The following is a 26,821-nucleotide window of genomic DNA, read 5'->3' on the forward strand; positions in this document are numbered from 1 at the left end:
GAGTCACACCTTTTACGCAACTATGAACTCGCTACGTTGGCGAGGGAAAACTAATGAACCATTTGGGTATAATAAATGTATTAATTTGTTAACGCATCTGAATGAATTTGTAAAATTAGATCCATTTCTGGTTGATTTTTACCATATTACATTAATATTATTGGGCGAATAAACCAAAAATGTATTCTAATTTTACAGATTTCTTCAGACGCGTCAACAAATTATATTTACACATGCAATCCCCATAAAGTGGATTCGGACATATAAGTTGTAACAAGAAAAAAGTACATACTATAAACAAATCATGAAATTGTGCAAAATAGAGATACGAAACGACATTAATCACAACAAAAATAATAATTTTTAGAATGTCAAACTTCTTGAAACATATTGTTCAACAGTGGAGGTATCAAACTAATGATAAATATATTTTTTAAAATTTATTTTTATATCTTTTTAACTTAATTTTATGAGGCGTTCGAGTACTCACGTGGCGTGAAAATTCGATATTTTTTATATATTATATTTTTTTAATTATGTAGGCAATGTTTTATACTAAATTGAAAGTTTTTTGTATTTTAACATTTATATGCTCTACTTTAATATACCATAAAGGATCTTTCCCTTCGATGTATATTTATTTAAATGGATAATAAGATGTCAAAGTAGATGTGAAAGTAGTAGTAGTGGACGAATACTTTCGTGTATGTATGTATATTTATTTGCTACTACTCTACGACGAGATACCCAAATATGGGTGTCATGCGCGGCGCATATCTCTACTTTCCCGCAGTACAAGCAACATTACGAGATCATATAATTTACCAATTTTATATCGCCTCTCGTGTTGACCGTTCTACGTTACGATATAAAAATAAAAAAAAAAAAAACTCTAATCCTCGTCGCAACACGAAAATAATTTTGATATCCAACTTATCTTCTATTAACTTTCGTATGTGACAATCTGCGATTTCTACCTTGTACTTAGCAGGTAGAACTTAAATAATATTCTTTTATGCAGATTTCGACGCTTGGCAACGCGATATTCAAGTTTCCAACGACGTTCGCAATGCTTACGATACCGATAAATGATTCAGACTATGCAACCTGCTTTCTCTCCTGTTCTACAGGGTGTTTTAGTATTATTGGAGTACGGTTGATCGACTCGCGATTCTCGAAAGTATAATATAAAGAATCGATCAGGAATATCAGAACGAGATGAAAGAAAATTAAGCACACTGTTCTCAAAACTTCTATGTATGCGACTGATTGACGTGTAGTTGATAACCAAAAATGATAAAATGACCATGGTATTTATTATACTTTTGAAACTCTAATTACTAAACCACTTATTCTACTCATTCACTCGGTACCGTTAATTCTCTGTTTAAAATGAACGTAGTAATATATGCGATTAAGTAGATCTTGTATAGAAACGAAATAGACACTTAAATAAATATCAAATAGCAAGCTAGGGTCTAATTATTGTAAGATTAAGAGTAACAATGTTTACAATTGTTTACTAGTATCAAGAGTAACAATTTCCTTTGTAAAATTAACAGTGACAATTTCTTGCGAAATCGGCTTTATTGTTTCTATCTGAAACATGATCTAAAATATAACACTTTAATCCATATGCAATTAAATTATTAATATATCGAATGTCCATAGAAAAAAGTTATAAAAATTGATAAAGATAATTTGAGAAGTTTGATTGTTAAATTTGATTGTCTTTTTTTACATTTAGTCTTTTCATCCAGCTACCTTTCGCGATACTAAGCTACTGATCAATGTTGTAAAGATCTATATCGGGAATTCAGCATTTTTTTAGACAGCGTAATTGTTCTATTTTAAAAATAGACAGAAACGTTTTTAACCTCCAGCTGATTATTCGTTAAATAAGAATGAGACGAAATAAAGATGTTGTCACATGAAGATATGATAATTAGAAACGTCACAGTTGAACACTTTCATAAATAAGAAAAACAAGGATAAATTGTAACCTCGAGTCTCTCAGAGGGTTAAAGTTCAAATGATCACATACATATGTGAACGCCATTTCCGCCTGTGTTACATAACCGTGCTACTTTTGATTATTCCGTCACGATATACATATTGTATACGGGCATTACTGGTCATAAAAATCCGTGAACTCTCGAAAGGTTTGATTAACAAAATTAACTAAAATGTAGACGTAAACCGGCTTCTGTCAATTCCTAATTTCCATCGAAGCAAAACCGAATATAAGTTTCCAAGCTACGCACAGTTTAAGCTCCGACATTTCTACTCGATGCAACATTAATCCCACTGTTTTTGACGCGCCAACAAATCCCAATCTGGCCACGCAACACCATCAACAATACAAACGAATCCTTTTTAGCGACCGTTAAATAATTTTCGAACGAAAGCGTTACGTGTTGAACAGGTTCTCGTATAAGTCGGGTGTTGAGAATAAATCGATCCGTGCTCGATACGGAGATCCCGGCGGACAATTACTTGATTTTTCTGAAGCGTGCAACGGAACGCCGCGTCGGCCGCGCCGTGCACGGTGCCTTTCTACATAATGTTAGACGCGATACGATGAGTCACAGAAATGAAGTCACTTACACCGGCAATAAAAAGGTCCGTGAACCATAGACACCGACTTTCGAAACCTCTAATGAACGCACTCGTATGCAAACCCGTAACGCAAACAACGGATGCACGCAAAGCCGCGTCGCGTCGTCGAGCCGCTTGAGAAAGATACGCTTCGAGCTTCATGTGTCGCTAGAAATTCAGAGTCAACACTGCTCCGTCTCGAGGAACATCGTTCTTTCTGCTTTCTTGGTTGGCGTGACCATGCGTTAAACTTTCCACGTCATCGGATACGATAAAACCGTAGCCAACATTATCAGCTGCAGAAAGTTTTCGAGACGGGCTCGAAATTATAAAATTCGTTGTACATGAGCCGTTTATTTTGAAAGTGGCATAAGTCACATTTTCAACAAAATCGAGTTAATGGTAACACTAATTACAATTGAACGGTATCTTTTCATTTTTTAAAAATTTGCAATCAATAAGTTGAGAACTATTGAGATTTGTTCGAAAGAAGTTTTGCTAATTAACGGTATAACAAACATGTTTATTTTGAAAGTGGTGTAAGTCGCTGTACTCAGGAAATTAATTGCGGGGCTTAGTGTAAAAGAATTAGAAACGTGTGATAAGTGTGTGTGAAGTATTGTTTCGAATTATTTTCAGTATTTTTAAATAAGTTGTGATCACTGGACTTATTTTTATAAGTGCGAAAGAGAATAGTGCAGTTTTGTAAATTATATTATAGTGATGTGGCGGCTACCTCCAGACCCGCCAGCAGATGGCTATAAAATGTTTTATAAACTAACTTTAGATGAAAAAGATGAATTTCTAACTTTGGATTTGTCACCAAAAAGAGGAAGACCTAGGCGTTATTCACAAGTAGAAATGGAGCAGTTATACGCTGGATCTGTTTCTTCAGCAAAATACAAAGACATGATGGATTTGCTTAATTATATACCCCAATATACCACAGTTATTTTAAAAATTTGAAACAAAACACGATTTCCGAGGACTTAATCACTCCTATTGATGACGAAAATTAAATTGAACTGATGTATTTTCATATAAATTACTTATACTTATGTTTCAAAATGTACTCATTATTTTTGTATTTTATGAATATTAAAATAAAAAATACTTAAATCAAACCTTTATATTAAATATGTTCATGGTATAAATTATTATTATACATGTAATTTATTCAACAATTTTAGTAAATCACTGTCCTTTCAAAACATCACTTCAGTAAAATACGTCGAACAAAATTAATATATGTCAGTAATTTTTCTAAACTATTTACTTTGAAAGTGGCTCAAGTCACTTTACCGTAATGAAAAGTGGTGATTTTTTAATGTTTATACGAAATTATTTATACTGAGAAAAATATCAGTATCCTGAGATAACAAATACAAGTAAATCTTCTCGAAAGTTAGCATCCATATTTTTAAACGTGTTAAAACGCAAACCCTTAAATATATCGACTTAAAAACAAAGTGACTTATGCCACTTGCAAAATAAATGGCTCACATATCAGTCGTTTGATTTTCATCGAATACGGTTTTATGTTATTGAACGGAAGTTCAAGTGGTAGATCACTGTTCCAGTGATGGAAACGTTCTGGAACTTTTCAATAGATTGTATTTGTAACTAATAAATGTGATTTGTGTGTCAAGAATTAATACAGACGACTCGTGATGCGTCTATTGCAACGAAAGAAAATTCGCTAGAACTTTCTAATATAATAATTTTCTCTTGCCATAAGTGTCAATCTTGTATTAAGAATATTTCATGGTCTAGTTGCAATTAGATACATCCGATGAACCTTTTACGAGCTTCCGTTTATGTAACTTACTTTTACCCTAATTAAGTTGTTACATTTAAATGCTCGAGTTTCAATATTATTTTTGCTCTTGCTGACCGAAGTATTTTAATCAATGCAACCGGTGCTTTCTGATTTACCGTTTCTTTCTGTTTGCATACTCTTAATTAGTCCGTATTTGCTACAGATCATATTGATGATTGCAGTTGATGAATACATAGAGTTTTATCTCGCGGAAGTACCTCTATTGGAAAGAAAAATGTTACCTACCTCAATAAGAAACATAATGACCAGTTTGCAAAGAACAAATTGCAAAAATGGTGATACAATAAACTGGGAGACATAAAAATATTCCATCGACGCTACATCGGATTGTCATTATAAAATCGAATACTTTAAGAATTAACATTTCGCAATTTCCGTAAAGTGATTTCATCTCACTGACTACTGAAAGTGACTTAAGCGAAAATTACAAAGATGTAATTCAAGAATTTGTACAAAACAAGATGAGAGAAGATAGATTCACGATAGTAATTGTACCTCGCTAAAAAGTAAAGTTCAAAGTTCCAGAACATAATCCAATTTTAAATTCTCTCCAATCGTCCCTCAGCTTGTAAACAGAAATGGACAATTTGGGAAGAGGAGGTACGATTGTTCGAGCCTCGAGGTTCGTTTTTCTAGTGTCGGTTTCATTAATCAAATTACTTTTATATTGTGGGAATTTTTGGAGTTCACGTTTGGCACCTAACGTGGTAAATAAAATTTACTAGAATATTATTTAGTAAATTCCAAATTGTCGCTCAGCTTGTAAACAAAAGCGGACAACAATTGTCAACAACTACAAAAACGAGCCGTGAGGCTCGAACAATCGTATCTCCTCTTCCCAAATTGTCCATTTTTGTTTACAAGATGAGGAACAATTGGGAAGAATTTATTGTATGTCACTTTGTACATGTAACAACCAAATGTCTAGTTTTAATGAGTCAGCAACTGCAATCTCTTTCAAAAGTGTCCAAGTTACTGTAATTATACCGTACATGTTTGATATTCTTCATATTTGGTTGAATACATTTTACTTTTATAAGATACATAATTTAATAAAGAATATCGAAGTTAGCTGTTTTTGACGAGTATAATCGTCATAGAGAAAATGACTTCGTCAAAGCAGAGATTGGCTGTGAAATGTAACTATAATAACAGAGGTATTATAGTAAGTACATGATCGAATTTATTCGCGAGGTGCGAGACGTTCCGATAAAAAGGTTGGTTACCGCAGGACGGATTGTTATGGGGAAAATTAGCATGAGAAATTACAGGAACGTGACGTTAACGGAATATCATAATATAAATGGAAAATTTGTACGTGCGAGTTATGGCGGTCGTATGCACGTGCACGCACAGCTCGTGTTGTGTCCCTGCAACACGCTCGCGCTCTGCTCTCTTTCCGTCTTCTAGGCTTCGACGTACACGAACCGTGTAACGAGATAACTGGCCTTCTAACGAGATTATCACTCGACTACGTTCGCTGTCGAGTTTTTCAGTTCCCGGCAACGACGAGACAGACTATCGTCGCGACGCGACGCGTCGGTGTCGAGACTATCGTCGGTAAATTATCTTCCAAACGCGCTGACAGTTAGAAAACCGACAGACTTTGAAGCTATTTAGAAGCGTCCGATCAAAAGCTACTTGGCTATCTGTAGTTACTTAACGCTGGAACTACCGAATTCCAAGGTTGACCAAAATTTTATTCGATAGCCGATAAGAGATGAAGACTAACGAATACAATTTTATTCGACGCTATCGAAGAAGTATACAATTTAATTCAAATTTTGATTTAGATACAAATTTATTCGAATAAGAATTCATTCGAATAATAATTTCACGAATTCATACTGAAAATATAATAATAATATATCTGAATAGAGATGATAGAATATACAAAGTGTTCTTTTTTTGTCGCAGTTTATAGATTTATTTCTTCCGTATTCCTTTTTTCAAATATTGCATGAGAAAGTTTGTTATTTTTTGGTAGATTGATTATTGATGCGTAACTAAATTATCTTTTTGGGAGCGCAGAGGAGAAGACATCGGTAATTTTATAATTCCATAAGTAGTTGAGATCGCAGTGATCCTGAATGTATTTGTATAAATATGTTCTTATAAAATTACGGAAAAACAAAAACAGTTACCAATTGTTAGCATTATTGTTCGAATAAATTTACAATCTCAATTCGAATAACTTATTCAAATAAAGAATTATGCGAATAATTTATTTGAACAAAGAATTATGCGAATAATTGATTCGAATAGCTGTATCGTTACAATAGGTAACGGTAGAGGACATACGGTTATTATTAGAGAAAACGAAAGAATAATTACAAAATAATTATAAATATAAATAATTATAAAACCATTCAAAAATGATCAGTTTTCATACATAGTAATTAATATAATAATGAATTAAGTATGCCATGTTTGAAATCGTATTGGGAAACAGTGTATCTTTTTAGGACAGATTATGTTTCGTTTGAAACGAAAGAACAGCAAAATACTGATCCATTAGTGTTTCATAACAATAGAAACAAGGCTGTAATGGTCGTTCTTCGTGGATAAATTGTCAACTATGCTTCAACAAAGTCTGCTTGAAAGTATGCAAAATGGAATACTTGAACTCATTCAAAATAGAAGTGGACCTACGCATTACCGAATTATTGTCATAATTTCATTTTATTTCATTTTGTGGTGAATTTTTGTGTAATAGAGTGTTCTATTTTGTTGATTTTATAATTATGAACCAAATATAAATTAATTTCCTTCTGTTTTTCCTTTCTTTCATTGAACAAAATTTCTTTCTCTCTAGAAAACCGTCGTTTTTCGGTGCAATCGCAAATATGGCATACTTCATCCATTATTATATTAATTACAACGTATAAATACCGATATTTTTTAGGTGGTTTTACAGTTATGAGGCACGGTGTAGATATTGAAAAATTAAGTAGCTATATGTTACAGAAAAAGTAGTGCAGTAAGTTATGGAAAAGCGAAAGCATCGAGTTTAAGAATTTTGCTCAAAGTTTAAAAAGCGGCGGTCTCATTTGATAAGTTTAACGTTAATTAATTGAGTAACAAAGCACAATTGCATCCGTGACACAGACGTACACGATCGTTACGGGGTTAAGAACCCTTCTTCATGGATAATCATTCCGTTCCCATGTTGCCACATGTTAATCATAGCTTGACTCTAACAACTAAACGTACCATTAAGTGCAATCGTTAAAGCATCTTGACAAACTGCACAGGGTTTTCCTAGAATCTTGATGCCACGCGCATTTCTACCCGGAAAAATAAATCAAGAAGATACAATAAAATCTCTACATACAATGGCCCAAGATAACAACGTTCGCGTCGAATTATCTTGAAAACAATGTCCCCTATAAAAGAATTCTTCCGCGCAATCTCAGCTGATATTTTTTGCGCGTGCATACAATCGCGATTTCCCGCTACTGTACCCGCGACTTCGAAGACCCCCTGCACGTTATTCTTCATAGATAATATATTCGCGCGCGTACTCGTTTATTCTCCGGTACTCCAGGTGTGCGTAACCTCTGCAACGTGCATTTAAATGCACTCGTGCTCGCCGAGCGTTTCGGAGTCTATAAAGAGCGACGGCGTCGTTGCCATAGTCTTATCCATTTTCGCGTAAGGTTAACGACCGGCGAGCTTGCGAAACTCGTCGTTGGAAACGCGCGAAGCGTCTGCTGGAGTCGCGACGCGACGTATCGCGCTCGCTTTTCGCGACGACTCGCGCCTACCGTAAATTGGAAATGGAGCGTTCACGCCCAGCCAGCCGGCATACACGTAAGAGGAGGCTCGCATGAGTGTGCCGCTTAAAAAAGCTCGGAACTTTCCGTGAGTCGGTTGCATAAAGAGAACACCGCGCGTATCGTTTATGGTTACGCTACGGCGATTTTCTTTCGAGAACGAGCTTACGCCGCGGCAGGAAGCCGGCCGCCGCGCCGCCGGTTTTGTCTTGTAACGTCTAATCAGAAATCCGATAAAATTTTCATTTCGACGCGAACGCAAATTTTACTGACCACGGAAAGATATGTGTAATATGGCTGCCTTGTGCGGATACACCAATATAGATAGATGACACACCAATAGATTTTTCAAGTACAAGAAAAGTACTTTTCTTGGACGAGTATTATTATTATTATTATTATTATTTATTATTATTATTTATTATTATTATTATTATTAGTATTAGTATTAGTATTATTATATTTCCCACGATTTTTCAGCCCCTTCCGATAGTCTGACAAAATATGTTTCCTATCGAAATTAGTTAATTGCTCATTTTATTAGAACAATTAGATTTTATGAGATAGAAATTATATATTTTATTAGATGCTCATTTCTTCGATTTCAGAGTTTAACACATAAAACAAAAGAAAAGTTTATATAAATCCAAATATTGTAGCAATCGATTGATGGCAATTTTTCCTTCAATATCATCTGTAGGTCATCATATGTAGCAGGCCGTTGAATTTGTCTCGACGTCGCCTACAATACTATGAAGTTAAAATTACATAGCTTCATTTAAAAATATAACGGTGACCTTGTTTTTTTATCGAAAATCAATTTGTTTTTAAATTTTGACAATTGCAATTTTTTCAAAAATGCTAATGCTAATAACTAAATGCTAATTAACTTTGATAGGAAACATTGTTTGGCCAGACCATCGGAAGGGGCTGAAAAATTGTAGGGACTAATTTGTGACTCATCCTGTATATTAAAAATATATAGAAAACTCTCCTGCGGTTCTAATTTTTGTAAAATTACGTATAAGAATGAGAATTTACGTAAAGCTCCGCAGTCTAATGATAATGCGCTGTGTAATGTTGTCGATTTATATGAATATATAAGGTGGATTACAACAGTTCTTGTATTGTATATAACGTCAGTTTTTAGCAAAAGATAGTGAATGGTAAATTCTTGTTTTTCGTAGACTGAATTTCAGTAACGATGAACATAGTTTAGCATTTGTGGTAAGCGTTGCTTCAATATGGTAGTAATTTCGTGGATTTTAATAAATATCATTGGATAATAACAGTTAAGTAACATATATATATATATATATATATATATATATATATATATATATATATCAATTTTTGGTTAACAATAGATAGAAAGTCTACTTTAAAGTCAAAATGATCATAATTCAACATCATTGCTAAATGTTGCGTCAATATGATAACATACCGTGTAATCCTGTTGATTTTACAAACATAATTGGACAGTAATGGTTTTCTAAATATAGTAGAGTGTATTTATACTCTATATATTTATGTAAGACGTCAAAAACTGTGAAACTAGGTGAATAGAGGAGAAAAGATTTATGTTTGTGACGGTTACGATTATCGTTTACACAATTTGCGATCTGATTTTATCCACGAAACTAATAGTTTCTTATAGATCACTGGTACGTTATACAAATCCTAATAAAATAGAAGGCAGAACAAACATAGACACATACGTAATGAATTTCGAAACAAATTATTTGCAGCGTATATACAGAGAACAAAGATGAATGTAGATACAAGAAATAGACAATGAAACATTATAATGAACGCTGCCAATTCTTGGTACAATGAGATGAAATGAACATTGCATACACTCAATAATCTGTCTTCTATATCTTGCAATGTAAATTGACGATTCTTCAGTGAAGCAATATGTCGAGTTTCATAACAGTAACACATTTTATGGCCGATAATTACGTCCCTATTCGTTAATTAGTTTCTCCGATTTTGATCACACTTTCGTTTCATATGCTAAATACACGTTGTTAACATGTTGTCGTCCGGAAGCCGATTAATGAGATTTTCAATAACTATGCGATATAAAAACCAGCTTCACGGTCTTCTTATATATATATATATATAGATTACGTTAAGACGGCGGTTGGATTATTCAAAATTGAAATGGTTATTGCTACTAAAGAATTTATGATGCTGGTTAATAAGCTATGAGTTATGTGTTTTTTTTTCCTAAATTATGAAATAACCGCTAGTAAGTTGTAAGGTAAAAGTCTTGCTATCGTATGTTTTATTGTAGCTATAAAGTCAAGCCTCAGGGGATAAAAAAATAACAAGCACTTCAATTCGTTAATTATACCAATTAAGTAAGAATCTGTCTGAATTGAAAAATAATTACTAAATGATACACATTTATGCAAATGCAGAGTTTTATACAAGGGGGCTGTGGACAGAATATTTCTTTTGTCGTTAGATGCTTTTAAATAACAAAATTTATTTTGAATACTTTGCATATTGTATTTGCAGATATTTTCTTCGACGCATAACTACATACATTGCTTACGTCATACACTTTTATCGTATGTATATATATCGAAAATTCGATGTTATGTATTGAATTTTTTAATCAGCCTGCAAAGATCGAAATCAAAATCTCGTTAAATTCAATATGACTGGCGTCGTTCACAATGGACACTCGTATTGAAATGCCATTAATTGTTCTCGTCAAATTATTATTTAACGCTATCGATGAAAATTTTGGAAGTGTACATGGAAACGTTAAGGAAAAGATACTTATGAAAATAGAATGTAATTTCGCAATATATTCTGGGATAATAGAAATCGAAGACCGTCATTGCAGTATATTTAAATGAGTCGATGTTAATTGTACTCCAATAACGTCGACGTCGTGCGAACGATCATTTTCTGCGTATGAATTAATGTAAAGTGATAAACGTCATCAACCATCTCCAGGTACCATAGACAATGTTCTCGCATTTTACAGCGTAATTTCAATTATAATCATTTTCGATAACGATTAAGTTGCCATTCCTGTTACATATTTTTAACATACCTGTTGCAATACCTGTTGCATACATTTTCATATTTAAAGTATGCTAATTGCGTATTTCTACATACAATTTCAAAAGCATAAACATCGAAAGCATAAAAGCATAAACGTGTAATAATTATAGTTTAAAAATCCGGTTTGTAGGTTTATGCGTCCAAGCATAAAATACGTTTATGAAGAACGATAAAATGTACTCGCTCTTGTCGAAGAAATTAATACTGTTCAAAGTTGAATGCTAGAACATTCGTCAGATGTAATAATACAATAAATGATATTATTCATTTTAGTGCTATTGACTTTTTCTAAACCAGAACTACGCGACTTGTTGCTAATGATAGACGCCTGTAACAGAGTATAATCGCTTTCTCCGTGGCTGGCCGTCAAACGTAGGAACACTGAAAACCTGCTTTTACAACGCCATGAAATATGACGCAACACGTAATCTATCAAGCTTGTATTGGTGCACGTGACAAGGAAACTACGTGAGAAACGGCGAAGAAAAGAATATTGTCGGTAGCAATTCTCCTCGAACAGTTCTAACCTTTCAATGCAGCTACAGTGACTCCCGTTAATGTTCGGACACTTTCCAAAACGCAATAACATTTTTTAGAAGTGGACTAAACGACTTGATTCTTTTTAGACGATAGAGGGACCAGTCTACTAGACCATAACTGGAATGCTTTTTTCAAATCTTGCTATTGCTTAGAATAAAAAAAGAAAGTAAAAACTGTCATTTTTTTGACTTTTTGCATGCTGAAAATTTCACCGAAATCGGTTGACCTTTAAGTTGACAATTAAAGATCGCAAAAATCGCAGTTTTTCCCAATTTTTAACACTTTTGACCAATTATTGTGAGAAATTTGCAGTTTTTACACTCTTTTAACACTTGTAACTTGACTTTGCGTTAACCGATTTTGTTGAATTTTTCAACATGCATATAACTTACCGAGATCTACAAAAAGCATTTTTTAAATTTTCGTTGTAGACTCAGATAAAAAAGTTAATAAACGAGAGTCTTTTATTTCATTTAATTATTCCAAGTAATAGCAAAATTGTAACAAAGTAGTTTAGTCATTGTCTAGTACACTAGTTCCTCTATCATTGAAAAAAAAACAAAAACAAATCGTTTAGTCCAGGTTTAAAAAAGTTATTGCGTTTTAAGTGTGGAAATATTTACGGAGTCGCCGTATATCGGAAGTTCGATATCATTCTCCTAAACTTGTTAAACGGTAGCAAAAGTCATAATAACTTATCAACATTATTTAAGGATGTAGGAAATTAATACAGTGTTATTAGTATATGAAAAGAGTATACGAGTACGATACTTGGAAATTTTTAATTCATCAATAATGTTATAAAAAGTACAGGGATATGCGTTATGCATTATTGTCATTACTATCATCGTCATTTTGTTCAAAGCAGATTGACAATTTAAAAATTGGTGCGGTATGTGGTGCTCTACCATACCGACGCCGGGTTAATGACACCGTCTAATGCTGCAATATTTCTAATCGATATTAGTCGCTTCCTACGTTATATGGAACGCCAGATCTCGTTACATTGAATGAATTCAGAATGAGCAAACTACATTAACGAAACAAGATAAAAGAAAACAAACCTATAGTAAATTCAATTAAACCAGAAGAAACTAAACTAAGAGAAGCACTAAGCATTTCACCACCTAGACCCCTGTGAATCAGCAACCATAAAAATTCTACAACACCGGACTAATTGACTCAGTTAAATAAAAACTGAGAAGTTCATGTCTATTTATGATTATTCGTTGAACACTTTTGTATCTTGAATATTCTTAGCAAATAATTAGTAAATATTCATAAATCATGTCGACGTGGAAATTTATTTTTAGGTTTGGATTGATTGTGTTATTTGTGGTACGGCCGCGCGGCGATCAACGTGCTAAGAGGTTATTTTCATTTCGAACCATGAAGGTACTTATTATGCGATTACGTGACTTCTCTTCAGTTGAAGGACGGCATACGTAACCATGCAAATTTTTAGAATAGGTACATTTATCGATATATTAATAGTCTTTTCGAAAAATTCTAGTGAAAGATAGAGATGACGGTTTTTCGAGATATATTATAATTACTTCAACTATGTTTTATTTTTGTTCGTAATCGAGTATTATGACTTATGATACTAAAATTTTTAGTGTTTTTACAGATACTCCACGATTGCCCTTCATTTTCACGATCTTAAATTTAAATGCAACTGCAAGGTGCGCAGAAAATTCTGTCTCCCTTTATGAAAACCGATTCTTTTATTAATTAATTTATTTTGTTTTCAGACTTTTCGTTTTTTTTTACATCTATTAATACTGTTCATGTACGTTTCTATCTTCTTTCCGCCTAGATGTGAAAAAACGATAAAGAAGTGTTTAGAATGATTAAATTGCACAAGAGAAAAATGGAAAACGTCGACATTGTTATGACTACTGGATACGGGATAAAGATAGTTGAGAGGGCGGTAAACAAAGAAGAAATTGAAATTATTATGATTGAGGATAGAAGATCTGCTATCAATAATTCAAGTCAACGAACGAATTGAAACTAGCTTAACAAAATGTATGGAACGAAATGACTAATTTTCGACAAAACGCTTCGAAAATATATCGAAGCAGAAGAAGCTTCGAACATTAAATGTAAATTTTATTGTAAAAGTTTGTGATTAATACGTTTGTCACACTGATAATATATATGGAATATTAAATCATAGCGCCCTTACTTCCAAAGCATTTAAATATAAATATACAGATAGGGATATACAGATGTGTATTTAAATATAAATATACATCTTAGCTTGACATCTTGCATAATAATTTTATATTGTCATTTAATTTATGTAATAAATAGTTGAAGCACAGGAGTGCTCGGAACGCTGATGTCCGAAACGAAACTCTTTCGTCGCTAGACAAAATCCACGAGAGACGCCATTTCTTCGTGGACCCTCGAACGCCGAAGCTACGTGCGCAAATGACTCCGCAAAGGCAAGTACACTCGACGAAGTGACAATGCACCGAAGGGACTACCCGGCGATGAAAAAGCAACGGGAAAAGGCTGGCAATTTCACGATAAAGGAGCAGAAGCAGTGGCGTACGACGACGTTGAGAAAGGAAGGCGTCTTTCCTTCCACGACGCAATCGATAACTTTGAATCAGGGGCTTTCGTTTTAGAACGGGCGATGCTGAATTAGTTAGCAACGTGCGTCGACGAAGCCGAACGCGTTGTCCTTTGTCTTCTTGCGCTTTTCCAAAAAAGCTCAAGCTCTGTATTCGATTCAATCGTGTGCATCCAATTATACTTTCGGCGTTGACTTAAGGGATTAAGGACACTTTGGAAATTTAACAAAAATTGAAGTTTTCTTTTTGTGTTAAATAGTAATTTGAAGTCTTAGAAATAATTTCTTATAATTTACTGGCTGGTTATACAAATTCTAATAAAATTGACGGCAGAACAGGCATAGACACATAGACGTAAATTTCGAAATAAATTATTTGTAGCATGTACAATGGTATAAATAATGATAGACTCGATGTAATCTTTACATTCTGAATGATATTTGAACAAAAACTTAACAAAAAACCATATTTGTATATTTCTATATTAGAAATAATAGAAAATAGAAATATGCAAATAGGATATTTTGTTAATCTCTTTACATTGAGAAATTACATGATTTCATATCACTCTTTACATTGAAATGATAATACCTATCTAAACATATAAAATTATACATAATCGATAACATATATGACTGAATCGATAATTTAATGTATACGTAATCTATTCGAGCTGATTTGTACATTATAAAAAAAACTCTGTGTATGGATAGTTATATTACTAAATAATCATACGCGTACTTTCTTACACATGACTCTTATTGGTTTTACTTGTTCAATTATCATTCTTTTGTATTATATGACTACCGACATATACACCTCACTCCAAAAGTATTATTTTATTATTATTATTATTTTCATTTAGTTTAGGTAAAGTCTGCGAGTTTTTATATATCATATTTGTCGCTTATATGATTAGTTTTCCCATTTGTTGCATTCTGTTCGCTGAAAACGTATGCCCAGTTCATTTCATATTCTTCGCTCGACACGACACGCATCGTTTCCCTATGTTTTCTAAATACGTAGAATACAGTACAAAATACATGGAACCAAATAGGAGCAGAAATAATTAACGAAACAATAAAATGGATGCCGAAAAAGGTCCAAGGAATAATTAACAACGCGGTGGATGTATTGACGAAAAGTAGATTTAATTCTCTTTTACTGTTAAATGTACTATATAGTGTTAAATATATATAATCTACTTGTTACAATTTCATACAATTAAATTTAAAATGAATTGAAGAAATTAAAAGAATTTCCTATTGATTTTTCAAATCTATTGCATTTTCTGTTAGTGTCCTAATGCTTGTGGAGTGGAGGGGGTGTACATATAGCCCGCCGTGAGACGCACCTATTCATCGGAAACGTTTGACGAGGAAATTAATAATTGAAGGGGCTGCTGCTGGTGTTGGGCGTTGGGTCATTAAGCTTTTTGGGCTCGAGCCGTGGAAAGACCTCGAGCCACGGAGAGAGCTCGAGCCGTCGAGCTTCATCGATCCGCAAGAGGCTCCGGCACACGATATTTCTCACAGTGCTCGCTAGCCGAACGAAACTCAAAATTCAAGTTGCAAAAACGGAGCAATTTTTGTAAGCTGAAGTGGTAGAAACCCGTACATGATACAATAAACGACGCATTTTTTGCAGAGTGCGTACGTATGCATCATCTAACGATTAATCTAACGAAACGTAAAATTCAAGTTTCGATAACTAGTGTAATTTTTGTGAGCTCAAGTGGTAAAAAAGACGTGCGTAATCCGACAAAGGACAAAATTTATCTACCACTTCAGGATTTTGAAAAAAGAAATTACGGTTAGCAAATTGTTTCAACGAAAGGATCACGATTTCGTTATTTTCTTCACTTAAATCGATATTTTTTCGAAATTCTGAAGTGGTAGATAAATTTTGCGATCGGATTTGAAATCGGCGCGTCAAAATCTACGGGAAGTGATATAACATGTGAAGAAATTTCCGATTGTACGTACATAGTATTGGACAAATCACACAATTTTATTGAAACATTTCAATCAACGTGTCTAAAGGGAGTATATTAAAAAATATGTTGACAAAAATTAATGAATAATATTCTAGTGATCTCAAGCATATTGAGTTATATTTTTTGTAACTAAGATTCGTTGCTCGAGCGTTAAAACTACATTACGTTACATAATATCAATATCAAGATCGTCGTGGAAAACAAACTGCAAGCAGTGCATATCAACTGAACACGTTTAATACCCTCTGTTACTGGTTGCGAGAGTGAGGGCAACGTTGCCAGTGGTACATCGTTTCTCAAGGAAGTTGCCTCGAAGGGGATAATGTTATTGTACAGTTTAATTGTTATATATAGAATTATATAACGTCAGTCTCATTATATTAAAGACACACCTCGTACAATTAGCTGACATAATATCTGTTGTTGTTAACGTAGTGTATTTAATAGCCTTTTACAGTGAAGATTGTACATATCCTGTCTGAAGACGACTTCAGGGGGAATTATATGTTATCGAGTCAGTTCGCGTAGACAATTAGACGTACGGAAAATTCAATGATAAAACCGACTGAAGTAAAAGATAACAAAAACGAATAAAATTGCTAAACGAGATATCCAGAATCTTGTACCGATGGAATATTTGCCGGTGCAGCTATGTGCGCATTTTCGTACGTACTATTCCCGAGAGTTTGTTATTTATCTAAGTAAAAAACGTCCTGTTGACGCTACTTTGTTTACGTTAGTTGGCTGTATACAAAACGATTTTTAGTTCTTGTTTCAATTTAGGAACGTGATATGGGTTTACCAAGTTCACCAAGAATCAATATACACGCCAAGAGATAGTTTCTGAAGTCAAAGGTCGGGTTCAAAAAGTTTTGAATGGTGATAACTGTGCGGTTAAAATGACGTGAATTAGTCGAACATAATATCTAAACAGCTGTTTATCCGACTTTCCACATATAATGTTGTCATGACTTTCCGATATATTATTTAATAACAAAGGAATCCTTAGCGTAATTATTTATTTACAACTACTGTCTAAAAAGTGTCTGTAAAGGAAAAGCGAACACAACATCTTTATCAGATACAAACGTTCCTAATAAGAAAGCGATGTTTCAGAAACGGGCGAAAAAAGGAATGAGTATTACAGAAGTCGTTACTTTCAATGCAGAACAACGCTACATAGGTACATAAATAACAAAAATAATACCGATACACTGTTGTTCATATATTCCAATAGCTCGGACAATCAAGATTGTTGCGCAAGATTTGAAGAATCGTATCTTATTCAGCTTTTTCGTCCTAATACTCCATTGCGCGTCGTAACAGTAAATTCAATAGATGTTCATTTCTCATTCGTACTATAGCAGAATCGACATTTACAGAACTCGTGTTCAGCAAATTCGAAACAGTTGGAATTCTGTGTTCGTTTCGAACTCTCCTCCAATCGATGCACCGTGCGTGTCGAAGGTGTGTTTCGACACTCTCCGTCCGCCTTACCGATAACCACAAAGTCGAGTTAGGCTTGGCGTTAATCGTTTCCGAATGTTGCGTTGTTACACAGCTGATAACCGAGGTGGTTGAAAAATATAAGGCGAGCGTACAAAACGGGATTATCTCGGTTTATCGAGGCCAGTGTTGCGCCGACAAGCCGAGAACTATGAAAGTTCGGAGAATAAAAATGCGTACTTCAGGATAACCACAAACGTTGAACGACGCTTGTTGTTCGCGGAGTGGCCTACTATCGCGTCGGTAGGAAGAAGCTTTTGTTTTTCATCGATCGTACGATCGTCGGCTGATCATCTGAATTTTAAATAACACATTTTCGTATGAATCGAATTCGATGAATTGCGTTACGTCAAGCCAAATATAAATTGACGTTACGTACACTGCAGAGTAAAAGTTCGCAATCGCTCAGTTAATCTAGACACACTTTAACACCTTGACACGTACGCATCGGGCAACGAGATAATTCGTTTTACATTCGGATTGCCTCGTTGACGAGGAACGAAATATATACATACATAACTCGTTCAATACTTGGTGGTACATCTCGGTAAATATTCATTTAAATGATTATTTAAATAACAAGTTATTTGTTATTTGAAAGTTTAATTACAAGACAAAAATAATCGCTTATTATTTATATAGATCTAAATAAATTATTTAAAATAATAAAATTGACTACTTATTCGTAGATACAATCTCAGTTGTGAACGATATCATTCAGTTCTCCAAGAAAGACCAAAGTTTTTCAATAATAATAAATATATAACAATAAATGTTTGAATTCATGTTTGAAAAGTTTCTTTCATTTTATACTGTGATTATGAAACGTTCACAAATTATATACAAAATAAAAGATCAAATTTTTATTCGGTAAATATAAGAGCTAGTAAGAGCTATCTCTTATACACATTTATTTAAAAGTTTGACAAACAAGAAGTTACGCTAACTTTATCTTAACATTACGTTCGTGAAGAAAGTTGGGAGAGTCGCATTAGGTGGAATCGATTGCCTTCAACGTTGACGTCGATAGTTTTATAAAGCAGGTCCATTTAGCGTGGAATGAATTGCAGGAAATATTTCGGAAACTCAATATTCCTTTCTTGATAATGATTAATGGACTGCGGATCTCTATGCATTCATGGCATGGGCAGATCTTTAAATCGATAGGAACCATATAAAAGTTGACGAAGGAAACATTTCTTTAATTCTAATTTTCGTAAAATTACGTATAAAAGTGAGAATTTCCATTAAAATATCCTGTTTAAAAATGCTTTCTTTAAAATCTGTTTATAAAACTAAAATCACTTATTTAACTATAAATAATTTCAGCGCTCCATATAATGTCTATATCAGCGGTCCAAACACTTGTTAGAAAAGATGTTTACGTCAAATAGGATTTCGGACGAGTGACTTGAAACTTTTATCGCGAAGAGTACGCAGCGAAATATTCTAATTACATACTTCGAATATTGTCTGCGATCAACATCACGTGCCAGTTTTCAAGGCTAAGTCTACTCAGCGTAGATTCGTTTATTATTGCCATTTCGAAGTTCATTATGCAACAGCCGCGTCTTTAAATCAGTCATCTATTAACAAATTTCGTATTAGCATGTATAACATTCGTAATACTAACTAAGTATATTACGACCGCATGCAGCTATGTACGGTTCAAAATAAAGCGATTTAACGCGTTGATAATGATGAAACCATATAAACAGGAATGTGGTGCAAATTAACGATTATATAGTGCACTAAAATAATAACACTAATAAAACTCTGGCACAACTTTATGTTAGTTGTATCGCGAGAAAACCGTTAACGAAAGATATCAATTTTTCGTCCCATTTCTACGATTCTTCGTTCGATCGTACGATTCCTAAAGAATTGTAAGACCTGTGGCAAAATGCTAATTGGAGAAATTGTAATGTCGATAAAAGAATTGTATCTAGGCAAATGTCAGTAACGAGATTGAAGAGCGAAGAAAAGTTGACAAGACAGGAACGAAAACGAACGCGCTTATAAATATTTATAAGATTTTTCCGTTAAAGTGAAACACTTTGAAACATCAGTATTCGTTAACTGGACAGGGACAAACGTGAATTTCGTTTGGGATTCCTGAAAATGATCGGGCGAAGTAAAGTTATACGAACTTTGCAATGCAAATGAAATTCAAATGTTTATTTTCTCGTGTTTCGGAACAAGGCAATTCGAGCGTGGAAATCAAACTTGGCGAGCACGATGTCGAAATCCCAGACGTCGAAGTCAATGATAGGATTATCATGTACACGCAAACACGCCCGCACAAAAATAATATCTGCATAGAAAAGGAACGCACGCGTAGAAATATTCAGAGCGGTGCACCGAACACGCTATTCGTTGAACTTTAATATGCTTCTGAACTGGTTTCAATCATATTTTTATAAACCGAAATCTCGTATTACTTTTTCCTTCTTTTACGATCCTAGAAACACTTGTTATATAACCGCATCAATAGTCCAACTTTCGATTATACCGAAAAAATATTCATACTGATAAAAGTAATGATATACGTATACGAAGTGGTTGCGTTGCAGTCGCAAATCGTGAATACATAAAAGAAGGTAATTTATGTTGCCAATAATATACTCAATCGTTAAATGGTACTGTTATTTAACGGGTTATTTTAGCAAACCAACAATTTATACATAGTTTTTTCCCTCGATTATCCTGATCATTTTTTATACTTTCATCGATATCGTACCTTTCAAATTTTTCCATTTCAACAGATGAACGAACCTTAAGTTTGTCAAAATTGAAAACTATTCTCTCACAAACATAACTGTACAAAAAATATCAGAGAAAGAATTACATATTTGGCTAATACTTGATATACAGGGTGTCCTAAAAATGTCTCGTAATTCGGAAATTGGGGGTTCCTGAGGTCATCTGAAATAATTTTTTCCTTCGCGAAAACGCTATCCGCGGCTTTGTTTACGAGTTATTAACGAAAAACAGTGACCGATGATGAGAGGCAAGCTCGATTGATGCGAGGCGGCCCAGCCAATGAGCGCACGAATACCAATTCCGCTCATTAGCTCGGCCGTTTCGCGCCAGCTGATCTCGCCTCTCATTGGTCATTGTATTTCGTTAATAACTCGTAAACAAAGCCGCGGATTGCATTTTCGCCAAGGAAAGAATTACTTCAAATAACCTCAGGAACCCTGTAATTATAATGTATGTAATACATGTATTATATGTATATTTTTTATTTCTTCATTAATATCTATTTTTTGATATTTACAGTAATTGACATTTTCATATTTAGACAGTCAAATTATAATATGCCATCACAATATGTATATTATTGTATATATCATAAATATATATTAATGTGAAGATAAATATTAATATATTATTTTATAATTATATATATATATATATATATATATATATATATATTCTCTAGCACTTGAAGTTCTTTACCCTTTTGAAATTCTAAGAATAGAAGACGAAACGCAATTAAAATGCATAAGGTCAAACTCGAATGTTGCTCAATAATAGAAGATTTTCGACGTCAGGTATCAATCATGTGCCGGAAATAAATGATGGACTAATGCGTAAAACGGGCACCTTTTTCTTAAGGACCGCTTGAACGGTGTCTACTGTGCCGTTTAAGAATGGTAATGCTCAGACGCGCGAAGAGAAATCCACACTTACCCTACCATAAATCTTGCGTACAAGTAACTGAATCATGGCGCCCGTGCGCGCAACGATGACCGAGTATCCCATATTTCTCAATTACACGGTCTACGATTTTTATAAATTTGGAATTTTTCCTTGGAATTTATGGTAAATGCGAGATGCCGTGCACGATTTGTAATTTGCGAAAGGTGCAAACTTATGCCTCAATGCGCAGAACATTCTATTTTCTTATCTCCCAGAAAAGATTTAGCAAACTTAGTTATTGTTTCGTCGTACCGATTTACATCGACGGAAAAGTTTTAATTTAGTATTAACTATTCCGTGGAAACAGTCTTTTTTTACACTGATATTAGATATTCAGATTTAGCTTGGATAGATGATAATGCAGATATCATTTCTCAAAGCTGTGAAATTTGAATTAATTAGCATATACAATTATCAGATTCGACTCGTCTTGTGAAAGCAATGTAAACTAGTTTCAATGATAAATCCAACTAACAGTTTAAAGACAAAACGCTCTCTTTTCGTTATCCTTGCACAGAGATAAGTGTTGTTCGAATTGTTTCGTGATGACCCCAGAACATTAGCAGTCTATAGTAATAGTTTTAGTCAATCACTTTATTGCGAGGAGCTTAACTCAGCCGAAAGAAATTGTTTCGGATTAAGACCCAGTTGGCGAATACAGTAATGTCTCCCTAACTGCCTCCTAACTTAGGTTGTGCACATAAATAGACAATTTGGGAAGAGGAGATACGATTGATTCGAGCCTTGCGGCTCGTTTTTATAATTGTTGACAATTCATAACTATAAAAACAAACCGCAAGGATCGAATAATCGTATCTCCTCTTCCCAAAATGTCCAATTTTGTGGACAATCTGAGCGTCAATTAGAGAGACATTACTGTACGAGTCGTCTTCTACATCTACGAAATGTGTTGATTGTTGATCACGCGTATTGCAATCATCGCGAATCTGTATCCAAATCTTGCAAATTGCATTTAAAGTTCTAGGCGGATCTGAACGTTTTTTCACTAATATATATTCTTAACAGTAATTAACAGATAGATAATTTTTTTTCCACTATTTTAATTTTAAAGAACATATTAAGCATAAAATTACTGTGTAACCACAATACTAAGCATGTATTCATTTTTACTTTATATTAAAAATGCAGTCGATCTCTCCCGTAATTCTGGTTTAAACCGACCTTACTAATCCGGGCGAGTCCGTCCACATTAATTGTTCCGTCCTTCAACGGAATTTTCACTCTTCTATCCGGTTTTCTTCAAAGCGAATTTGCTTTCCTTTCAAGTTGGAAATAGCTTAATTTCCAAAGAATTCCGTTTGGCTTAGCGAGACAATACCCGTATTCCTTCAACGAACGGTATGCACTTGATTCCACAAACAAGCGCAACTGTCACGTTCAGAAAATGTGGTAGGCAACTTGTAAACAATATAAACAGTTCAAAGAACATTAAGAAGACAAAGGAGAACAAGGGAACTATAAAGAAACATAGGAACGTTTCAATTAAAAGGGGGAAGAATATAAAGAAACGTAGAAAACAATTAGAACAATCATTTGACTCAAACAGAAATAATCCAGTTTTACTAAAACGTGACACGTCATTAGAAGAATGGAACCAAAATGAATGCGTGAGATGCGGAGGGGACTATTTCGAAATCACAAAGAGTGACGACTGGCTTAAATGTGTGAGGTGTAGTCGTTGGTATCACAAGGGATATTCCAAATATAAAAATTTTTGATTTAAGGGTCAAGCTGAAGAAGAAGTAACATAAGAATTACTTTCTTTATTTATAATACTTTTTACAAGCTACAGTCAAGATTATTTTTCGAGGTCGCTCTCACCCGATGATGCGGGTGAGATGATCGTCCACTTACAGTATTTTTGATTTTTGCTTGAATATGGTCGTAATTTGACATATTTGTGCATGCGTGGGTGCGTGCGTGGGTGTGTGGGTGCGTGCGTGAGTGCGTGGGTGTGTGGGTGCGTAGGTGTGTGCGTGCGTGGGTGCGTGCGTAGGTGTGTGGGTGCGTGCGTGCGTGGGTGCGCGCGCGCGTGTGCGTGTGCGTGCGTGGGTGCGCGCGCGCGTGTGCGTGTGCGTGCGTAAATTACTTAGCGTTGCCGTAATTTGATTAATATAACAAAATTCTGAAAAACCGCAGCGATACGATTCTTTTTTCAACAAGTGGTCGGACTCTCCCGGACTTACTCTATACTATTGTTAAAAATGTTCATCGCTAGAGAGTCGATCGAAAGTAAATTTTGAGTGAATAAATTAAATAAAAATTAGATAAAATCTATGGCTTTGGTTACTCCAGTGTTGATTAATGCTAAAGGAAATCCTAATGATTGCAGTCGCGCATGGGAACTTCTCCTCGCTGCGTGACTCGATTTCAAGTGAAACGGAGTAACGTATCGCCGTAAAAGGAACGAAAAATGAAGTAGAAACTTTCCTGCTAGTGGGAGTACAGTCGGGCAATAAAGACAAATGTGTTTCGCGATGATGAAAAGGAGACAAGCGATCAACGCAGGAAGCATTTTAATGCCAGATTAACGACACCGTATCCTAACGCAACGTAGGATATCTAATTTCGTGTCATTAAAAACAGTGCGCGATTTTGTACAGTGCATACTGTTTATAGCAGTTTATAGTATATATAATTATTCAACAATTATAGCATAATTTTTACATTTATCAGGCTTTGTAAAATGGCGTGTGGCTTTAAAATTATCTATATGTCGAAGCATTTGTTTCATTGATATTATTAATATCGGTATTAATAAGAACACGTGTATAATACCACTAAAAAAATCGTGGTATTCTCTTTCGTACCATATAAAGAAATTGCATATGTAATAGCATTGCTTAAAATTAAATAAAAATTGTCTGCTGTTTCTCCAAAAATTTTGTGGTTATAAAAATTTGCAGATTTTACAAAGTGTTTGTAATGATACTTTTCACTTTCTGTCTTCATTACATACTTACTGTTGAAAAAAAGAACTGCAACGATATTAAAATATATTTATAAATTTAAGAATTTTGTAAAAAATTTTATGGTTCTACTACAAGAGAAATACGAGAAAGGATGCGGTGGATTCAATTCGTCGTACTGATCTCATGTATTTCCGAAATTACACATTATTAACAATCGTAGAGAAATTCTCATAGGAACACCGAATATAATAGCTGATATTAATAGTAATTTCGTTTACGTTTCCGCCGACATCTCTCGTTGTCATCAATTTCAGTGACGTGTACAACTTCAAATAATATATTATTTCTGCTCCGAAAGGGAAGATTTAAAGTGCGTTTGAAACAGGCGAATTACTTTCAGCTAATGATCATTAAAAGAACACGGTACAGTTAGTTTTTACTGTCTAGTGACATTCACTCATCACTCATTCGATAGTTACTGCGGACTGAAAGTCTTACGAGGGAAATAGTCATAGGATAGATGTACCGGTTGTGGCCTGTGCACCGTTTCTGGCCATCTGTGTATTTGTTGTTCAGATTTTCTTATTTGAAGTTATTTACCGTTCCTAGCGACCAACGGAACTACAGACTAGTATTGTAGTAATACAAGTAGAATAGCTACAATTAAACTTACACGGTACGCATTATCTAAACGTTACTAAAACAAGAAAAAGAAATAAATTGGCAAAAAAAGAAAATACAATGCAAATAAAATTAGTACCAAAGAGGATAAAACAGGAGAAAAACAGAAAAAAAACAAAACGCAACTAAAAGCAACAAAAGGAGATCGGAAGAGAAGGAAGATACGGGGAATGAGAGAAACAAGAGAGACACGAAAGAACAACGCTAAACAAATTTTTTTTAAATAAATAAAATAAAACTACTTTTACGTTATCATTATATATCATTACATGTTATAACACCAAGATTTTCAAATACTGCAAATTAAAATATAGAATAGCGAAATTTTTTAAAAATTATGCTGCATTTTAATCACTTATATCCTTCGTTATTACAAAATGATACGTGCAATATGAAATCGTTGAGGTGGTCAAAAATGGTACTAAACATGACCAGAACTGGTGTACAAGCGGCCATAAATGGTGAAATCTGCGTATTTTATTATTTTTGTACCTACTGTAATAATTCTTCTATCATTTTGTCCTATTCCAAGATAGAAATGAAAACTAAAGCTATTAAATAATCTATTAAATTTTGCACATTTTGAAATTCATTGAAATTTACAGAAATCCTTAACGTGACCACAACCGGTATATTTACCGTATCGTAGATACCTAGACTAAGTTAGTCCTCTTACCTCTGTCCACGCTGTTAGAATCATTTTCTGCGGTACAAGATAGCTGACGATTTTCAAGTTCTAAAACAAAAAGAAATTGTCAGCGTAACAATGCTACTTGCTATACATATTGATATATGTATATCAATATCACCCGATACAGTGATAACGGTGGTTATATAACCGATTACATGAGGCAAAACCAAACAAAACATGTAACATATTATTAGTACTTTTGATTGGTAACAGAAATTATGTAATTCCCACTTTCAATAAGCTTTTCGGTAGATTGGATTCAGCGGGAGTGACGTAACATCAAATTCAGAGTTGCACAAGCGAACGCTGTTTTTTATCGGGTTTCTTCATAGAAACGTTTCATAGCATTCCGATAACGATCGATTGCACGCGTAACTGTATAGGGTGTTCGGCTACATACGTAAAATATTTTAGGATGATTCTGCGAGCTAATAAGAGACGAAAAATTCTGTAAAGTTCTGTAATCCATAAATGAATAACGAAACTGTGTTAATGTCTAGACTGTGGATTTTTATACAAAATAAAAATTGACTGCGTCGATTGCACGAAATAAAACATAAATAATTAATTCTTTCTGTGATAATTTTATAGATTGAAAATAATGCATTGATATTTTTAAATTTTACTCCTTTCACTATTTTCAATTACAACTATGTACTCACAATGTCGCCATAAATGCATAAAACCTGCAGTATACCAGTGAAAGGTACAAAGAGCTCTTTCACCTTTTATCAAATCGAAATCTCTCTTTTTAACATCAAATTTACTCTTTCACCGATCAAATTCACCCTTTTGTAAACTAATTTCTTCTATAGATTTGTTTTCTTATATCACTGTAACACAAATATAATCCAACGTGAATTTATTGCCCAGAATGTTAAATTTG

At 34.0% G+C, this 26,821-nt stretch overlaps 1 protein-coding gene and 1 long non-coding RNA gene across 7 annotated transcripts in view; one reads left to right on the forward strand and one right to left on the reverse strand.

The window, feature by feature from the left end:
- Ipk1 (Inositol phosphate kinase 1) overlaps positions 1-26,821 on the reverse strand; it is a 319,504-nt gene that overhangs the window by 82,692 nt on the left and 209,991 nt on the right. For 3 of the 6 annotated variants that reach the window (XM_076519491.1, XM_076519492.1, XM_076519489.1), the window contains one exon: positions 25,921-25,980. The exons of 1 other annotated variant lie outside the window; for it this stretch is intronic. The gene's annotated coding sequence lies outside the window, so the exon portion shown is untranslated. Of the gene's footprint in view, positions 1-2,607; positions 2,784-5,756; positions 5,935-25,920; positions 25,981-26,821 lie in introns of those variants that run through there. 2 more of the 6 variants (XM_033482368.2, XM_033482363.2) reach the window with 2 other exon arrangements.
- Positions 12,161-14,019, forward strand: LOC117227267 (uncharacterized). The gene is made up of 3 exons (XR_004492031.2): positions 12,161-13,308; positions 13,469-13,523; positions 13,593-14,019. It is a non-coding gene; the product is annotated as an uncharacterized LOC117227267 (long non-coding RNA).

This window comes from Megalopta genalis, chromosome 3 (assembly GCF_051020955.1).
Source record: "Megalopta genalis isolate 19385.01 chromosome 3, iyMegGena1_principal, whole genome shotgun sequence".
Taxonomy (NCBI): domain Eukaryota; kingdom Metazoa; phylum Arthropoda; class Insecta; order Hymenoptera; family Halictidae; genus Megalopta; species Megalopta genalis.